Below are 19,183 nucleotides of genomic sequence, written 5' to 3' on the forward strand. Positions count from 1 at the left end.
TGCAATACAGTGACCATAAATGGGGTGTCTGACGAAGCAATCAAACTTAGCTTGTTTCCTTTCTCATTGGGAGGCAATGCTAAGCTTTAGTTGAACTCTTTTCCAGAAGGGAGCTTTAGAGAGTGGGAAGCTATGGTGGCCAAGTTTTTGAATAAATACTTCCCACAATCCAAGGTAAACAAAGGAAAGCAAGTGATGGGGAAGTGCATACCTAGAGAAAATATACTAAATGACATTTAAGAGAATGAGAAAGAAATTAAAAATGAAAGAGATTAAGGAAGAGGAAACTTATGATTTGAAGATGCGCCACTTGAAGGAAGCTTCAAGATAAGCATCAAAGGAGGACCACCACTTGCTTGAGCAAGATAAGGTCTGCCCAAAATAGGGACTTTGGAGACAAAATACTATCTCAAAGAAGATTGCAAAAGTGCAAATCAACTCAAAATTCAATTGATTCAAGGTAAGGTACAAAAAGGAGACCCCTAAGCCTTCTTATATAACCCTTGGAGTGAGTTTGGAGAATGGGATTAAGAGATGTGGGACTTATAAGTCTCAAAGCCGACCAGCAGCTACAGCAGTTCTCCTTGGTGCTTAGAGTCCCACATTGCTTAATTCTCTCCATCCAAAAGGGTTTATAAGCCATCTAGTTCTCCTAAAGTTCAAAACATAAAAGCTAGCTATGCTACCTTGCGCTACAAGCTAAGACGCCTTCTTTCTCTTCTTTTCTTTTAAGACCAAGCCATGGAAAGTCCCACATTGCTTGTGCTTAAACGAAAAGAAAGGTTTATAAGCGTTTATTCAACTAGAACTAACGAAAAGAAACAAAGAGGCAAATACAAGCCTATGAAATCTATTCTACTATTTTTATGCTTGTTGTCACCTTGAAAACTCTTTATTGTTGCCCCATCTATGATCATATCAGCAAGAGATCTCATCTTTCAGGCAATGCATGGAGGAATCACTAGGTCACGCATGGGACAGGTACAAAAGCCTATTGAGAAAGACTTCCACGCATGGATTTGACGAAGTAGAAGTAGTCCTATTCTTCCTTAGAGGTCTTGGTTCACAAACCAAGTTGATGCTAGACACCTCAGTTGGAGGCAATACTAAATGGAAGACTCCAGAGGAAGTAACTGAAATAATTGAAAACATGGCTACTAATGACAATGAGATGAACAATGAAAGAGGAGCTCCTATTCAACAAAAAAGAGTTCTACAGTTGCAATCCAATGATGCCTTGTTACCTCTGAACAAAATAATAATTCAACAACTGGAGAATCTCACAAAGGCACTTGCACAACTGCCAAAAGAGTTAAAGACTGTTGTACAGGTTCAACAACATATGTGTGAACTATGTGGAGGTGACCATATCAATGGTCAATGCGCCTTTCCAGTGGAAGCTTTAGAGGGTGTTAACTTCATGGTCAATCAATTTCCATACCGTCAGGGGAACTTTAAGCAAGGGTGGAAAGCACACCCAAGCACTGGTCAAGGACAAAGTGGGCAAGCTGGACAAGCAGGACAATTTAACGAGCAACAACAACAACCAACCTTATGGCAACAAATGTCTATACTTAATGAAAGATCAATAAGGATGGAAGAAACTCTTCAGCAATTCATACAGAAAACTGAATCCACTCAAAAGAGCACTGAAGCTACTATTAAGAACTTGGAGATTCAAGTGGGACAACTTACTAAGCAGTTGGAAGAAAGGCCTGACAAGAACTTTGGGGCTAATACTGAGGTTAACCCCAGGGAAGAGTGTAAAGTGCTAGTGAGTGTAAATGTTGAAAAAGTTGAGTTGGAAAAAGAAGAGAGAAAAGAGAGAGAAGAGAAAGAAGAAGAGAAAATTTGTGTGAAGATGAAGAAAGTGAGTGGAAAAAGAGAAAGCAAAAAGAAAGTGAGAGAAAAGTAAAAGAGGACGAGAGAAAAAAAGAAAGAATCATATGAAAAACCTCTTCCTCATCCAAAGAAGTATCATAGGAAGAAGGAATTTGAGCGCTTTATGGAAATCTTCAAGAAATTGGAGATTAAAGTTCCTATGATTGAGACATTACAACAGGTTCCTGGTTTTATCAAATTCCTGAAGAAGTTCAGTAGAAAGAAGAAAAAGAAGAAAGAACTTGAGTTTTATTGGGTCAAGCTAGTGACGTTAAAAGAGCGCTTGTTGGGAGGCAACCCAGTGATTTAAGAACTTTAAATTTTTGGTTTGGTGATGTGTCAATACCAAATTTCGTCCGGATCGTTTTTGGCTTTACTATAGTCTATTATATTATTACTCATTTTTATTTCTTATTTTTATCTTTTATTTTCGTTTTTATCTTTTATTTATTTATTTATTGTTATTTATTTATTTCTTTTCTCATTATTTTTTTTATTATTATTTATTGTTATTATTATTTTTGTATTATTCTAGTTTTATTTACATATATTATCTTATTTTTCTTCATATATATGCAAATATATTTTTCTTACACTTTTATTATTTTATTTTTATTTTATTTTATTTTCATCTTCAATTTTACCTATTTAAAGTTTATTTTGCTTAATATAATTAATACGGTTTTTTTAAAAAAAAAATTTAAATAAAAAAATATATATATAATAAAAAAAAATAAAAGAAGAAAATTATGAGAAAGGAGAGAATGTTTTCGGATTGGGGGACAAAAAAAAAGTATGTATGTTGGAGAGTGAGGGGCAGAAAACCGTTTCTGCAGAAAGCCGAGGTGGTGGCAGAGACGTTTTGGAGGAGAGCAGGGTGGCAGAGGCGCGATTTGGGTGTACGGTTTTGGTACAGAGAATGGCACAAAAGACAAGCACGGAGAGCAGATTGGATTTTGGGGATTAGGGGAGGAAAAGTAAAAAGGACTTTGGATTTTTTTTTGCTGAGGAGGTTTTTGCTTCACCATTGGGCATCTGCAAAGAAGAACCAGAAGAGATTTTCACAACAAAGGCAAGGGAGATTCATTGGAGAGGCAGGGGCGACAGGAGCAAACGGATCTCCGAGAGGTAAGTATTGCCTTGCACTCCATCTTGCACATATCTCTGTTGAATTTGCCATGCTTGCATATGATTGTCGTTGAGTACATGTTCACTATTGCATCACCCTCCCCACGTCCACTTCTATGGTCCTATTTTCCTCTTCCAAACAAGCTCAAAGCGAATCCATCTACTATGCCCCTCACGCCTCTGTCCATCCCCAATCATCAGCATTGAAGTTGAAATTGAAACAATAAACAGGATCCTCCCAAAAATCATATAACTGAAACATTAGAACAGTGTCTTCACCCTCTTAAACGAACCTCCACTTCCATTCATTCTCTGTTTCACCACGCTCCCTCTCTCCTTCCTAACTCTCACACTCACGGCTATTCCCAACAACCAAACCCCCATCTTCAATCACTAACATTGAACAACATTGAACTATCACTAAACTGGACACTCACAAAAAAAACAAAAGAAAAGGGAAACACAACAGAAAAAGAAGAACAACAGTGTCTTCATCCTCTTCAACCATCCAAATTCACCCATGGCCATATCTTGACACTCACGGCTACCACCAACACCCTTCCAGTCACCTTCTCCTTCCACTCCCATTTTTCATAGACCGGGGACTAAGCCTTCAAGCCTCCCTTCATTTCCAATCATCATCACCAGCAAAGGATTTGAACCCCTGAAGCTCGAAAGAACATTCAATAATCATCTCTCACACAAAATTGATCTCTTTTTATCCTCATGACCATCATTTTCACTCGCCCATTGAATCGTCTCCCTCAATATCCATTCATCTTTCATTTTGTCCTCCATCTGGTTCAATACCTGAAAAACAGAGAAGAACTCACTCGGTTTCTAACCTCAACCATGTTTCCCATCACATAAACTCATCTCAGCACCCAAAACAGAAAATAGTTATCAGAGGGGTATGGGAATCATCGTCGGCTGCAAGTTCTAATCTCAAACGAAGGAGGAGAGATTTCGCCTCGACTGGCGACGGCTCCGGTGGCTCGCAGCTGCCAGTCGGATGGAGGTTGGGCGTGCAGCGGGGGCTGGAAGCAGTAACGCCGTTGCCGCCGTTTGGTTTCGAGCACACTTGCTGTCGCCGGCGGTGTCAGGACTGGTGGAAGTCGTCGGAGCTGCGGTCAGTTCTGACTAAGGCGTGAGCACACCGGCAGCGAGTGGAGAGCGACCTTGGATCTCTGGAGCTGAGTATGAGTGTTGGGAATGAAAGGGGAATGCTGAACCCCTAGGGGATTCTAGGTCAGAAAGGCCACCCTGGGCCGGTGCTAGGCCAAGCCCAAAGGTGAACGCTCGTTTTTCAACTCTTTACGAACGCTCGTTACTCCCTCTTTTCTCACGTTCGTTTTTCAACTCTTTCCGAACGCTCGTTATTCCCACTTTTCGAACGCTCGTCTTTTAGAATTTTCCGAACGCTCGTTTTTCAACTCTTTACGAACGCTCGTTACTCCCTCTTTTCTCACGTTCGTTTTTCAACCCTTTTCGAACGCTCGTTACTCCCTCTTTTCGAACGCTCGTTTTTCAACCCATTCCGAACGCTCGTCATTCAGCCCCTTTCCCAGCGTCCGTTCGTCAATTCCCCAACGAACGCTCGTCCCAACGAACGCTCGTCCACAACGAGCGCTCGTCATTCAGCCCCTTCCCCAACGAACGCCCGTCCCAATGAACGCTCGTCCCAACGAACGCTCGTCCCCAACGAGCGTTCGTCACTCAACCTCCTTTCCCAATGAACGCTCGTCATCTACCCTCCTGTACTCAACGTACGTTCGTCATATCACCCACGAACGCTCGTCATCCAGGCTATCTTTCCCAGCGTACGTTCGTCAATTCCCCCCAACGCTCGTTCCTCCTCATTCTCAACGAACGTTTGTTAATCCACCAAACGAACGCTCGATCTTTCTCCTCATTCTCAACGAGCGTCCGTTAATCCCCCCAACGCTCGTTCGTCCTCCTCATTCTCAACGAACGTTCGTTAATCCCCGAAACGAATGCTCGTTATTTCACTTCATTCCCAACGTCCGTTCATAATTCCCCCAACGCTCGTTATTTCTCCTCTTTCTCAACGTCCGTTTATGATCCACCCAACGCTCGTTATTTTTATTTGTTTGTTTTTCTTATTTTATTTTATTCTATTTCATTTATTCTTGTCTATCTTATTTCATTTGTCCTATTTATTTCTTTTATTTTTATTTTTATTTTTATTTATTATTTTATTTTGTTCTATCTACTTATTCTAGATATTTACTTATCCTAAAATATATATTTAATAATGCAATATTTACAATTTAAATAAAGGAATTTATGAAAATACGTTTTAAAGGTTTAGGCACATGTGTGATCGCACGCATCGTCCTTATGCTGAAAATCTTTTCTCTTTCTTAATTAAAATTACAAAAAATACATTTTAAAGGTTTAGGCACATGTGTGATCGCACGCATCGTCCTTGTGCTAAAAACCTTTTCCCTTTCTTAATTAAAATTACAAAAAATATGTTTTAAAGGTTTTGGCGCATGTGTGATCGCACGCATCGTCCTTGTGCTGAAAACCTTTTATCTTTCTTAATTAAAATTACAAAAAATATGTTTTAAAGGTTTTGGCACATGTGTGATCGCACGCATCGTCCTTGTGCTGAAAACCTTTTATCTTTCTTAATTAAAATTACAAAAATATGTTTTAAAGGTTTAGGCACATGTGTGATCGCACGCATCGTCCTTGTGCTAAAAACCTTTTCTTTTCCTTAAGTAAAATTAACCAAAAAAATATGTTTTAAAGGTTTATGCACATGTGTGATCGCACGCATCGTCCTTGTGCTAACAACCTTTTCTCTTTCTTAAACAAAATACAAAAAAAAGGTATAAAATCTTCAAAAAAACCCGAAAACATCAACAATTTTAAGCAACAAATAGTCTTGCTACCCAGAACTACGTGATCCTTGATTCTCCATCAAAAGTGGAGATACGTAGGAGCAAGGCTAGTCCTTGTCAGGTTCATTTCCCCAAAAATCCAAAATCGTCTCCAAACAAATTTTCAAATATTTCCAAACAATTTCCAAACTGATTTTCAAACAATTTCCAAAAAGAACTACGGAACCCTGATTTCTCATTCTTAATGAGAATACGTAGGAGCAAGGTCAATCCTTGTCGGGCCCAAAAAACTAAAAAATATGTTTTGTTTATTTAGAATTTTATTTTAGGGGATAGTTAAACATTTTGAAAATCACATCATATTCGTGCATTTAGTTAAAGGTACTGCCTTAGGGCAGGCGTTGTGGGGTGCTAACACCTTCCCCACGCGTAACCGACTCCCGAACCCAGAATCTGGTTTTCGCGGACTGTGCTTTATCGTTTTATGGTTTTCCCGTAGTTTCCCATAATAAACTATGGTGGCGACTCCAAAATCTCTTTTCAAAACGCGATTTCTTTTTGGATCGTCGTCCCGTCGCGATTCCGGTTGCGACATGATGTAATTTTGAACTTTTGGGTATTTGTGTTTTTGTTATAAGTTTGTTACAGGGTTTACATCTACTGATGGATGTTAGGCGGAAGAGTATCTACTGAAGGATACTACGTTTGTATACACCTACTGATAGGTGTTGGTAAGAAAGATTTGCATCTACTAAAGGGTGCTGGAGGATTTTGGGTCAGGCTCAGGACGTTAAACAAGCGGTACCTAGGAGGCAACCCAGTTGATTGATTGTATCTTTGTTGTTTGTTCTGCTATAGTTGTATGATAGGGATTGGATGCATGAGTGATATGAGAACTTAATTGTAGGGAACAAGTGAGGAGCATGAGTAGAAGGCACCTAGGTTAAGCTAGGAAGAAGAAAAGCACAACACGAAAGCGCCGCTGAGCAGTGGTATCGCAAAATGGGCTTAGGTTTCCCCTTAGCGGAATCCGAGCCCATTAGGGTATTTTTATACCCTAAGTCACGCTTTGGCCTCTATTTTCAGATTCTTCTCTGCGCACACACTCCTAAACACTTTTCCAAAGGCTCTCTACATTTTTCCCTTCATTCCTCTTTAGAAAATCTCCCTTCCACTCACTTTCTAACTAGTTTTCCATTTAAGTTTGGGGTTGGGAGAGAGCATCATTGTTGGAATGTATGATACACCCCCAGCACACAGGTGGACTATGGATGAGTTCCATAATGTGGTAGCTTGGCCAGAGGAGCAGGCCCAAGGCGGTAGAGCTGGAGCAGTTGAAGCTTCAGCCATGGAGGAGGATGCAGATGACAGCACAGACTGATGAGGAACTGAGACAGCACAGACTAATGAGGAACTGAGACTTATTTGCTTTTGTTTTTAGAATAGGGTTGGATGTACTCAATTGGAAACTTTGTCTGTTATGATGGTTTGCTTATGATTGTTGTTTGATAAGTAATGCTTGATGATGCTTTGATGTTGATTGATGTTGAGATTGTGCACATTATATGCTTATACAGATGGTTCACAAGCCTTGTGAACAAATGCATGATGTTGTGATTGTGATTATGATACTAAGCAGGATGTGTATATGTGGAATGTGAATGAGCTTATATGTGAGGCTTTGAGCTCCAGAGTTGTTGTGATTGAATGCTATTACTTTGAAAGTATGAATGATTTTTGCCCAGGTTTTCTATGATTGAATCAATTGCTTGTTTGCATCATATGATCAAGGCCATTTGTTGGTAACCCTTTTATTAGCCAAATGCATGATTTTAGCCCACAAAAGAGAGCACTATGTGTTTTATCCTTTGAACCCTTAGCCTTGAACATAATTTGAAAACCCCTTGTGAAAAGCTTTACCTTGAGTTAAGTAGAAAATATTTTGTGGTATTGACGAATGTTCAAGTTTGGGGTTGTTGGGAAGTTATGAAAGGGAAATTGAAAGCATTGACCTAAGAGCTAAGAACTAAGTATCTGAAAAGAAAAAGAAAAAGAGAAAGAAAAGAGAAGAAAAAAGCAAAGCTCAATGCAAAGGAAAGTTGGGAATAAGTAAGAATGATTGTGTTTATATGATTCTCTTAACTCAAGGGTTTTGTGATCTAAAAAAACCAATTTTCTTGTTAGCCCAGCCACATTATAAGCCATTGAAAAGACCTTGTAATTATGCATGCTTATGAATGTATTTGATTATGGTTAAATGAAAGGCAAAGTCAATTCATGTGACATTGTGATAGTAGAGTGAATGAGTGATTACCTCTTATACACTTGTGTGTTTGAGTGAAACACTTTATCTAGTGAGGAAAGATTCCATTAGCACATGAACATCCATACTTAGTTGATTGATCATTCATGAAAAGAAGCATTTCTTGGATACTAGGTGATTGTGTGAACACTAAAGCATGTGCATGTCTTGATTGAAGTTTTTGTCATGAGCTTAATTGAGTACTTACTTATCTTGAAAAGAGGATTTTTGAATGGAGTGAACCGTTGTATTGATTGGTAGAAGATTGAGTTACATCTTGTTTGCTTGAGGACAAGTAAAGTTCTAAGTTTGGGGTTGTGATAGCAGTTGAAAAACTGTTATTTTCATGCTTAAAATTGATACTAAAAACAACCTTTAACACTTAGAAACTAGCTTGGAATCATGCTTTTGTTTATATTTTTGGAAATAAGAGAGTTGCACAGGTTTATGCTTGATTTCAGTGTTTTATGCAGGTTTTAAGGTGAATTTGATGGAAGAAGTGAAGAAAGATAGAGATGGAATCAGAAAAGAACTCAAAAAGTGCAAAAGAAGAGAAGCCGCAAGTACCGCTCAGCGCCAGTTTACCGCTGAGCGGCACTAATGAACACCTCAGTATTTCATGCTTTTGGGAGAATTTCCCAAAATCAATAATCATGACATCGAATGAGTTAAACAATGCATGCTATGAGCAAAGAAGAAAAACCCTAACTAATGATGAAAGAAAGCATGTATCATAAATATGATGTTTAAACACAAAATTCCATATATGAGAGCTTCAAAAGATTACATTGATTCCCCAACAACAAGAAGAGTTTAATTCACCGTATTCATGGTGAAACTAGATGAAATACAATGAAAGAGTGAAAGATAGAGAACCCTAGAAAGTTGAGTAGGTAGCCTTAGCATCCAAAATCTTCCTCCAAGGGGTGGAAAGGTGTGTGTTTGCTTCGTACTCTGCTAAAGATACAAACCCTAGGAAGTCCTAAAGCTTATATATTATTCGAAATATTATAGAAAGTGGGCCTAAGCCCAAAATAATGGCGCTTAGCGGTAAACTACCGCTCAGTGATACCAAATTTATGAACACCGAAAAACGGCTCCAAAAACTTGTTTAACCCTCGGCAAGTGTGACCAAATCGTATCAACTAATAAACTCGGTAAGACCAAGTATCGTTCTCCCAAAGAACTCACGGCCTAGTTAGTTATATGATTTGTTGATTATTTAAAACTTGTGGACAATTGATTATAGGTTTCAAATGCAAAAGATAATAAATAAACATGTATGCATGAGTTTGATCAATGGAAAAGATGAACACAAACACCTGAATGAATTAAATGGATGAGTATGTTGTTGGGGTTATCAATTTCATCTTATCCACTCTCGTATACTTTTAGGAATTCATCATTCTTTTCATCAATGCTAATGCCACTTTCTAAATCACCTTGCAAGAAGGCCTATCCTTAATTACGAGCTCATACAACTCCTAGCATCCCTAATAATTAATTCTGAAGCATAGAAGCTTAAAGGCAACCAACCCTCACATTCTTATGTCTAGGCAATATGCTATTGGGAGAATTTCCCCGGATCTAGATTTCCCCGTACGTTCCCATATTGGCAAAATCAATAATCATGACATCGAATGAGTTAAACAATGCTAGCTTTGAGCAAAGAGGAAAAACCCTAACTAATGATGAAAGAAAGCATGTATCTGATAACAGTTGAAAAACTGTTATTTTCATGATTAAAATTGACATTAAAAGCAACCTTTACACTTAGAAACTAGCTTGAAATCATGCTTTTCTTCATATTTTCATAAATAAGAGAGCTGGACAGGTTTATGCTTGATTTCAATGTTTTTGTGCAGGTTTTAAGGTGAATTTGGTGAAAGAAGTGAAGAAGGAGATAGATGAAATCAGAAAAGACATCAAAAATTGCAAAAGGAGAAGCCGAAGTCACCGCTCAGCGGCAGTTTACCGCTGAGCGGGACTCAGGAGCTTACGGGAGATCCGCTGAGGGGCAAAATGGCCGCTGAGGGGAAGAAACGTCTCACGCACTTACCGCTGAGCGGTACTTTACCGCTGAGCGGCACTTTTATGGTCTTGGACCTAATTTTCTGTAATTTACGAATAATATATAAGCTTTAGGGTTTCCTAGGATTAGGTATCTTTGGCTGGAACGAAGCAAACACTCTCTCTTCCACCCCTTTGAAGGAGGATCTTGGATGCTGAGGCTTCCTCTTCACCTTTTTAGGGTTTTATCTTTCATTCTTTCATTGTTATTCATCTAGGTTCACCATGAATATGGTGAACTAAACTCTGTATGTTTGTTGGGGAATCAATGTAATCTTTTGAAGCTCTCATATATGGAATTTGTTTTTACATCTTTTATTTAAGATCTATGCTTTCTTTCATCATTAGTTAGGGTTTTTCCTCTTTGCGTAATGCTTGCATTGTTTAACTCATTCGATGCATGATTATTGGTTTTGTCGATACGGGCGCGTACGGGGAAGTCTAGATCCGGGGAATTTCTCCCAATATTATATTGGTTGTCGTTAAGCTCCTGCACTTATGAACTAATCATTAGGAATCCTAGGAATTGTATGACCTCGTGATTAGAGAGAAGCCTTCTTGAAAGGTACTTTAGAGAGTGGCATTAACAATGATGATTTGAATGTTGAATTCCTAAAATATATGAGAGTGGATAAGATGAAATTGACCCCCAACAACATATTCATATTTCATTGAAAGTGTTTATCTTTTGCTTTTTGCCATTGATCAAAAACTTCATGCATACATATTTAATTTTCGTCTTTTGCATATAAAAATCCAAATATTTCGTCTTTAAGTCTTAGCTAATCAATAAACCACACAACTAAACTAGGCCGTGAGTCCTTTGGGAAGAACGATAACTGGTCTTACCAAGTTTATTACTTGAACGATTCGGTCATACTTGCCGATTGAAAAACAAGTTTGTGACATCATATTTTGGTGTTGATAAATTTGTCCATCAGTATCTCAAATAAGATGTTTAAACACAAATTCCATATATGAGAGTTTCAAAAGAATACATTGATTCCCCAACAACAATACAAAGTTTAGTTCACCATATTCATGGTGAAACTAGATGAACAATAATGAAAGAATGAAAGATAGAACCCAAGAAAGATGACTAGGTAGCCTGAGCATCCAAGATCTTCCTCCAAGGAGTGGAAAAGAGTGTTTGCTTCGTCTCAGCCAAAGATACATACCCTAGGACGTCCTAAAGCTTATATACTATTCTAAAATATACAGAAAATTAGTCCTAAGCCCAAAATAGTGCCGCTCAGCGGTAAGTGCGTGAGTTGATTCTTCCCCTCAGCGGCATTTTCACCCCTCAGCGGAGCCAACGGGATTTCCTGAGTGCCGCTCAGCAGTAAACTACCGTTGAGCGGTACTTGCGGCTTCTCTTCTTTTGCACTTTTTGAATTCTTTTCTGATTCCAGCTTTATCCTTCTTGACTTCTTTCACCCAATTCACCTTAAAACCTGCATAAAACACTGAAATCAAGCATAAACCTATCCAGCTCTCTTATTTCCAAAAATATGAACAAAAACATGATTCCAAGCTAGTTTCTAAGTGTTAAAGGTTGCTTTTAGTATCACTTTTAAGCATGAAAATAACAGTTTTTCAACTGTTATCACAACCCCAAACTTAGAACTTTGCTTGTCCTCAAGCAAACAAAATGTAACTCAATCTTCTACCAGTCAATACAACGGTTTACTCCATTCAAAAATCCTCTTTTCAAGATAATTAAAAACTTCAATTAAGCTCATGACAAAGACTTCAATCAAGACATACACATGCCTTAGTGTTCACAAAGTCACTTAATATCCAACAAATGCTATTTTTCATGAATGATCAATCAAGTAAGCATAGATGTTCATGTGCTCATGGAATATTTCCTCACTAGGTAAAATGTTTCACTCAAACACAAGTGTATAAGAGGTAATCACTCATTCACTCTATTATCACAATGTCACATGAATTGATTTTGCCTTTCATTTAACCACAATCAAATAAATTCACAAGCATGCATCATCACAAGGACTTTTCAATGGCTTATAATGTGGCTGGGCTAACAAGAAAATTGGTTTTTCTAGATCACAAAACACTTGAGTTAAGAGAATCATATAAACACAATCATTCTTACTTTTCCCCAACTTTCTTTTGCATTGAGCTTTGCTTTCTTTTCTTTTCTTTCCCTTTTTTTTTTCTTTTCACATACTTAATTCTTAGCTCTTAGCTCAATGCTTTCAATTTCCCTTTCTATTTTCCAACAACCCCAAACTTGAACATTTATAAATACCATAAAATATTCTCTACTTAACTCAAGGTAAAGCTTTTCACAAGGGGTTTTCAAATTATGTTCAAGGCTACGGGTTCAAATGATAAAACATATAGTGCTCTCTTTCAGTGGGCTAAATTCATGAATTTGGCTAATAAAAGGGTTACCAACAAATGGTCTTGATCATACGATGCAAACAAGCAATTGATTCAATCATAGAAAACTTGGGCAAAATCATTCAGGTTTTCATAGTAATAGCATTCAATCACACAAACTCTGAAGCTCAAAACCTCGCATATAAGTTCATTCACATTTGACATACACATCCTGCTTAGTATCACAATCACAATCACAACATCATGCATTTGTTCATAAAGCTTGTGAACCACCTATATAAGCATGTAATGTGCACATCTCAACATCAATCAATATCAAAGCATCATCAAGCATTACTTATCAAACAATCAACAATCATAAGCAAACCATCATAACAGACAAAGTTTCTAATTGAGTACATCAAACCCTATTCTAAAAACAACAGTAAATAAGTTCAAAACATAACACCAAACAAAAGCATAAGTCATGCTCTAGTTATGATAGCATTCATCAGTAAATGCTATCTCAGCTCCTCATCAGTCTGAGCTGTCATATGTATCCTCCTCTTCTTCCTCATCTTCGACATCCTTTAATGCATCATCCTCATCATCATCAACATCATCTTCATCCATCTCCATAGTTGAAGCTTCAGCTGCTTGATGACAAATTTATGAACATCGAATCGTATCAAGTAATAAACTCAGTATAGTGCAGAATTGGCTTTTAACGTCCCCTCATAGACGTCCGTCCACAAAAGCCCCAACGTAAATAATTGACCGGTGGCATATTCGTAAATAAGTGAAACTATAGACATCCGTGGGAGGGGCCCGAACGTCTAAGAGGCTGAAAAAATGAACGTTCAACTCCCCTGTCAGCCCATCAAACGTCCGTGCAGGAGGGGCACGAACGTCTATAATATTATAGACGTCCGTCCCCTCCACACGGACGTTTAAGTGGCTGAGAGACAATTAATTCTTCAAATACCTATCAGCCCATCAAACGTCCGTGCAGGTGGGGCACAGACGTTTATAATATTATAGACGTCCGTCCCCTCCACACGGACGTTTAAGTGGCTGAGAGACAATTAATTCTTCAAATACCTGTCAGCCCATCAAACGTCCGTGCAGGAGGGGCACGGACGTTTATAATATTATAGACGTCCGTCCCCTCCACACGGACGTTAAAGTACCGAATGATTGGAGTGCTGAAAGGTCAACTAGAAACCAGAAAAGTCAACCAATCAACCAGAAAAGTCAACCAGTCAACTAGAAAAGTCAACCAGTCAACCAGAATGCTGAGAAGTCAACCAGAATACAGAAAAAGTTCCGCTGAGCGGTAAAATACCGCTGAGCGCCACTTTTCAGGTGCCAAAATCACCGCTGAGGGGCAAAAACAACAGCTGGGGGCAAAATGGATCATGCGCTATTACCGCTCAGCGGTAAAATACCACCGAGCGCCATTCTAAATGGGTTTGGACAGGTTTTTTGTTACTTTTATGGGCTTGGGCCTAATTTTTTCTGTATTTTTAGAATAGTATATAAGCTTTAGGACGTCCTAGGGTTTGTATCTTTGGTTGGAGACGAAGCAAACACTCTCTTTTCCACCCCTTGGAGGAAGATCTTGGATGTTCAGGCTACCTACTCCTCTTTCTAGGGTTCTATCTTTCATTCTTTCATTATTGTTCATCTAGTTTCACCATGAATATGGTGAACTAAACCTTGTATTGTTGTTGGGGAATCAATGTAATATTGTGAAACTCTCATATATGGAATTTGTGTTTAAACATCTTATTTGAGATATATGTTTTCTTTCATCATTAGTTAGGGCTTTTCCTCTTTGCTCAAAGCATGCATTGTTTAACTCATTCGATGCCATGATTATTGATTTTGTCGATATGGGAACGTACGGGGAAATCTAGATCCGGGGAAAATCTCCCAATAGCATATTGGTTGCCTTTAAGCTTTTGTGCTTTAGCATTAATTATTAGGGATGCTAGGAATTGCATGAACTCGTAATTAAGTATAGGCCTTCTTGCAAGGTGATTTAGAGAGTGGCATTAGCATTGATGAATAGAATGATGAATTCCTAAAAGTATATGAGAGTGAATAAGATGAAATTGATAACCCCAACAACATACTCATCCATCTAATTCATTAAAGTGTATGTATTCCTCTTTTCCATTGATCAAATTCATGCATACATGTTTAATTATTGTCTTTTGCATTCAAAACCTAAAATCAATTGTTCACAAATCTTAAATAATCAACAAATCATATAGCTAACTAGGTCGTGAGTCCTTTGGGAGAACGATACTTGGTCTTACCGAGTTTTATTACTTGATACGATTCGTCACACTTGCCGAGGGTTAAACAAGTTTGTGACGCCCTTTTTCGGTGTTCATAAATTTATCATCAGTTAACTTCGTCTACTTCGTCAACTTCGTCAATTTCATCCCCTTCGTAAAGTTCATCAACTTCGGCCAGTTCGTGAACTTTGTCCATTTCCTCCACTTCGTCCACTTCCTCCACGTCCTCCACTACCTCCACTTCCTCCACGTCCTCCACTACCTCCACTTCGTAAACTTCGTCCACTTCATGAACTTTGTCAACTTCTTCCACTTCGTCCACTTCGTCAACCTTGTCCACTTCATCTACTTCTTCCATTTCGTCCACTTCCTCAACTTCGTCCACTTCGTCCATTTCGTTAACTTCGTCCACTTCGTCCACTTCTTCTTCCACTTCTTCCACTTCATGCATTTCGTCCACTTCCTCAACTTCCTCCACTTTGTCCACTTAGTCCACTTGACCCTTTTCATCCACGTCGTCCACTTCGTCCACTTGGTCCACTTCCTCCACTTCATCCACTTCCTCCATTTCCTCCACTTCCTCCACTTCGTCCCCTTCGTCTACTTCCTCCATTTCGTCAACTTCGTCCAATTCGTCAACTTCGTCCACTTCTTCAACTTCGTCAACTTTGTCCACTTCGTCCACTTCCTCCTCTTCGTTAACTTCGTCCACTTCGTCAACTTTGTCAACTTCGTCCACTTCGTCCCTAGAAGTGGAGGAAGTGGAGAAAGTGGAGCAAGTGGAGAAAGGGGAGGAAGGATAGGAAGTGGACGAACTAGAGGATGTTGACGAAGTGGTCGAAGTGGTCGAAGTGGAGGAAGTGGACGAAGTGGACGAAGTGGACGAAGTTGAAGAAGTGGTGGAAGTGGAAGAAATGGAGGAACTGGAGGAAGTGGAGGAAGTGGACAAAATGAAGGAAGTGGACAAAGTTGACAAAGTGGATGAAGTGGACGAAGTGGAGGAAGTGGAGGAAGTAATGGAAGTGGAGGAAGTGGTCGAAGTGGACGAAGTGGAGGAAGTGGACCAAGTGGACCAAGTGGACAAAGTGGAAGAAGTCGTCGACGAAGTGGAGGAAGTGGAGGAAGTGGAAGAAGTGGAGGAAGTGGAGGAAGCTGACGAAGTGGAGGATGTGCAGGAAGTGAGGGAAGTGGAGGAAGTGGAGGAAGTGGAGGAAGTGGACGAAGTGGGCGAAGTGGAGGAAATGAACGAAGTAGAGGAAGTGGAGGAATTGGAGGAAGTCGAGGAAGTGGAGGAAGTTGGGGTAGTGGGCGAAGTGGACGAAGTGGAGGAAGTGGTGGAAGTGGACGAAGTTGACGAAGTGGAGGAAATGGAGTACGTGGAAGAATACGTGGACGAAGTGGAAGAAGTGGACGAAGTGAAGGAAGTGGAGGAATTGGAGGAAGTGAAGGAAGGGGAGGAAGTGGAGAAAATGGACGAAGTGGAGGAATTGGAGGAAGTGAAGGAAGTGGAGGACGTGGAGGATGTGTAGAAAGTGGAGGAAGTGGAGGAAATGGAGGAAGTGGAGGAAGGGGAGGAAGGGGACGAAATGGACGAAGTGGAGGAAGTGGAGGAGGTGGAGGAAGTGGAGGAAGTAGAGGAAGTCGACGAAGTGGAAGAAGTGGAGGAAGTGGAGGAAGTGGAGGAAGTGGAGGAAGTGGACGAAGTGGACGAAGTGGAGGAAGTGAAGGAAGTGGAGGAAATGGAGGATGTGGAGGAAGTGGAGGAAGTGGAGGAAGTGGAGGAAGACGAGGAAGTGGAGGAAGTGGACCAAGTGGAAGACGACGTGGAAGTAGTGGACGAAGTGGAGGAAGTGAAGGAAGTGGAGGAAATGGAGGATGTGGAGTAAGTGGACAAAGTTGACGAAGTGGATGAAGTGGAGGAAGTAGAGGAAGTGGAGGAAGTGAAGGAAGTGGACGAAGTGGAGGAAGGGGAGGAAGTGGAAGAAGTGGACGAAGTGGAGGAAGTGGACGAACTTGAGGAAGTGGAGAAAGTGGAGGAAGTTGAGAAAGTGGACCAAGTGGACAAAGTGGAGGAAATGGACAAAGTGGAGGAAGTTGATAACAGTTGAAAAACTGTTATTTTCATGCTTAAAATTGATACTAAAAGCAACCTTTAACACTTAGAAACTAGCTTGAAATCATGCTTTTGGTCATATTTTTAAAAATAAGAGAGCTGGACAGGTTTATGCTTGATTTCAGTGTTTTTATGCAGGTTTTAAAGTGAATTTGGTGAAAGAAGTGAAGAAGGATAGAGATGGAATCAGAAAAGACATCAAAAAGTGCAAAAGGAGAAGCCGCAACTGCCGCTCAGCGGCAATTTACCACTGAGCGGCACTCAGGCAGTCACGTTGGCTTCGCTAAGGGGTGAAAAGGCCGCTGAGGGGAGAAAACAACTCACGCACTTACCGCTGAGCGGTTTAAACCGCTCAGCGGCACTATTTTTGGGCTTGGGCCTAATTTTCTGTAATTTTAGAATAGTATATAAGCTTTAGGACGTCCTAGGGTTGGTATCTTTGGCAGAGACGAAGCAAACACTCTCTTTTCCACCCCTTGAAGGAAGATCTTGGATGCTCAGACTACCTCCTCCTCTTTCTAGGGTTCTATCTTTTCATTCTTTCATTATTGTTCATCTAGTTTCACCATGAATATGGTGAACTAAACCTTGTATTGTTGTTGGGGAATCAATGTAGTCTTGTGAAACTCTCATATATGGAATTTGTTTTAACGTCTTATATTAAGATATATGCTTTCTTTCATCTTTAGCTAGGGTTTTTCCTCTTTGCTTATTGCTTGCTTTGTTTAACTCATTCATTGCCATGATTATTGATTTTGTCGATACGGGAACGTATGGGGAAGTCTAGATCTAGGGAATTTCTCCTAATAGCATATTGGTTGCCTTCAAGCTCCTGCACTTAAGAACTAATTACTAGGAATGCTAGGAATTGTATGAACTCGTAATTAAGGATAGGCCTTATTGCAAGGTGATTTAGAGAGTGGCATTAGCATTGATGATAAGAATGATGAATTCCTAAAAGTATATGAGAGTGGATAAGATGAAATTGATAACCCCAACAACATACTCATCCATCTAATTCATTGAAGTGTTTGTATTCTGTTTTTTTCCATTGATCAAAATTCATGCATACATGTTTAATTATTGTCTTTTGCATTTAAACCCTATAATCAATTGTTAACAAGTCTTAAATAATCAACAAATCATATAGCTAACTAGGCCGTGAGTCCTTTGGAAAAACGATAATTGTTCTTACCTAGTTTTATTACTTGATACGATTCGGTCACACTTGCCGATTGTTAAACAAGTTTATGGCGCCGTTTTTCGGTGTTCATAAATATGTCATCAAGTTTTTGGCGCCGTTGCCGGGGACTCGTGGTTTAACTAGTTCATTTGTGTGATTATTGATTATCTTTGACTTTAATTTTGAATTTCTGTTTTTATTTTTCTGTTTTTATTTTTTTTGTTTTGATTTTTTCTGTTTATATTTTATTTTATTTTATTTTATTTTATTTTATTTTCTTTTATTTTCTTTTCTGTTTTTATTTTTATTTTTCTTTTTTCTATTTTTATCTTCTCATCTCAGATCTTATATCTTCTCCTATATCTTTTTGTGCTAACCAAATATTCTAGGGTTTTGTGTTCTTGTGTATGCAGGAGGCAATTCAAACTAGGAGCAAGATAACTGCAGAACCTCTTCTTGAAGGTTTAGACGAGAGTAGACGGAGGAGAAGAATCCGAACATCTGGAGAACTTTTCCCTCCTCCGGAAACTCTGTTGCAACCATCACCACAAGGTTCTGACTATAGGACAGAAAATATGGAGAACAACAATGTTAGAAGAACTCTTGTTGATTACACCAATATAGCTGGACCTCAGCACTTTAACAGTATAGCTAGACCTAGAGTCAATGCAGCTAATATGGAGGTCAAACCAGCACTGATCATAAAACCAAAAGATACATTGTTAAGCATTAGTAAACCACAATGAAGAAATCAGCCCCTTCAATGATGCTCTCCCAACCCCAAACTTAGATGGAAAACTAGTGAGCAAGTGAGTGGAAGGGAGATTTTTTTAAAGAGGGATGAGGGAAAAGATGTGGAAAACCTTGGAGAAGGTATGTGGGAGTGTTTGTGCAGAGAAGAGCCTGAAAGTATGAGCATATGCGCAACTTAGGGTATAAAAATACCCTAATAGGCTCGAATCCCGCTAAGGGGAACAAAAA

The sequence above is a fragment of the Vigna umbellata genome, chromosome 2, assembly GCF_029865625.1.
Source record: "Vigna umbellata cultivar VRB3 chromosome 2, Vumbellata_1.0, whole genome shotgun sequence".
Taxonomy (NCBI): Eukaryota; Viridiplantae; Streptophyta; class Magnoliopsida; order Fabales; family Fabaceae; genus Vigna; species Vigna umbellata.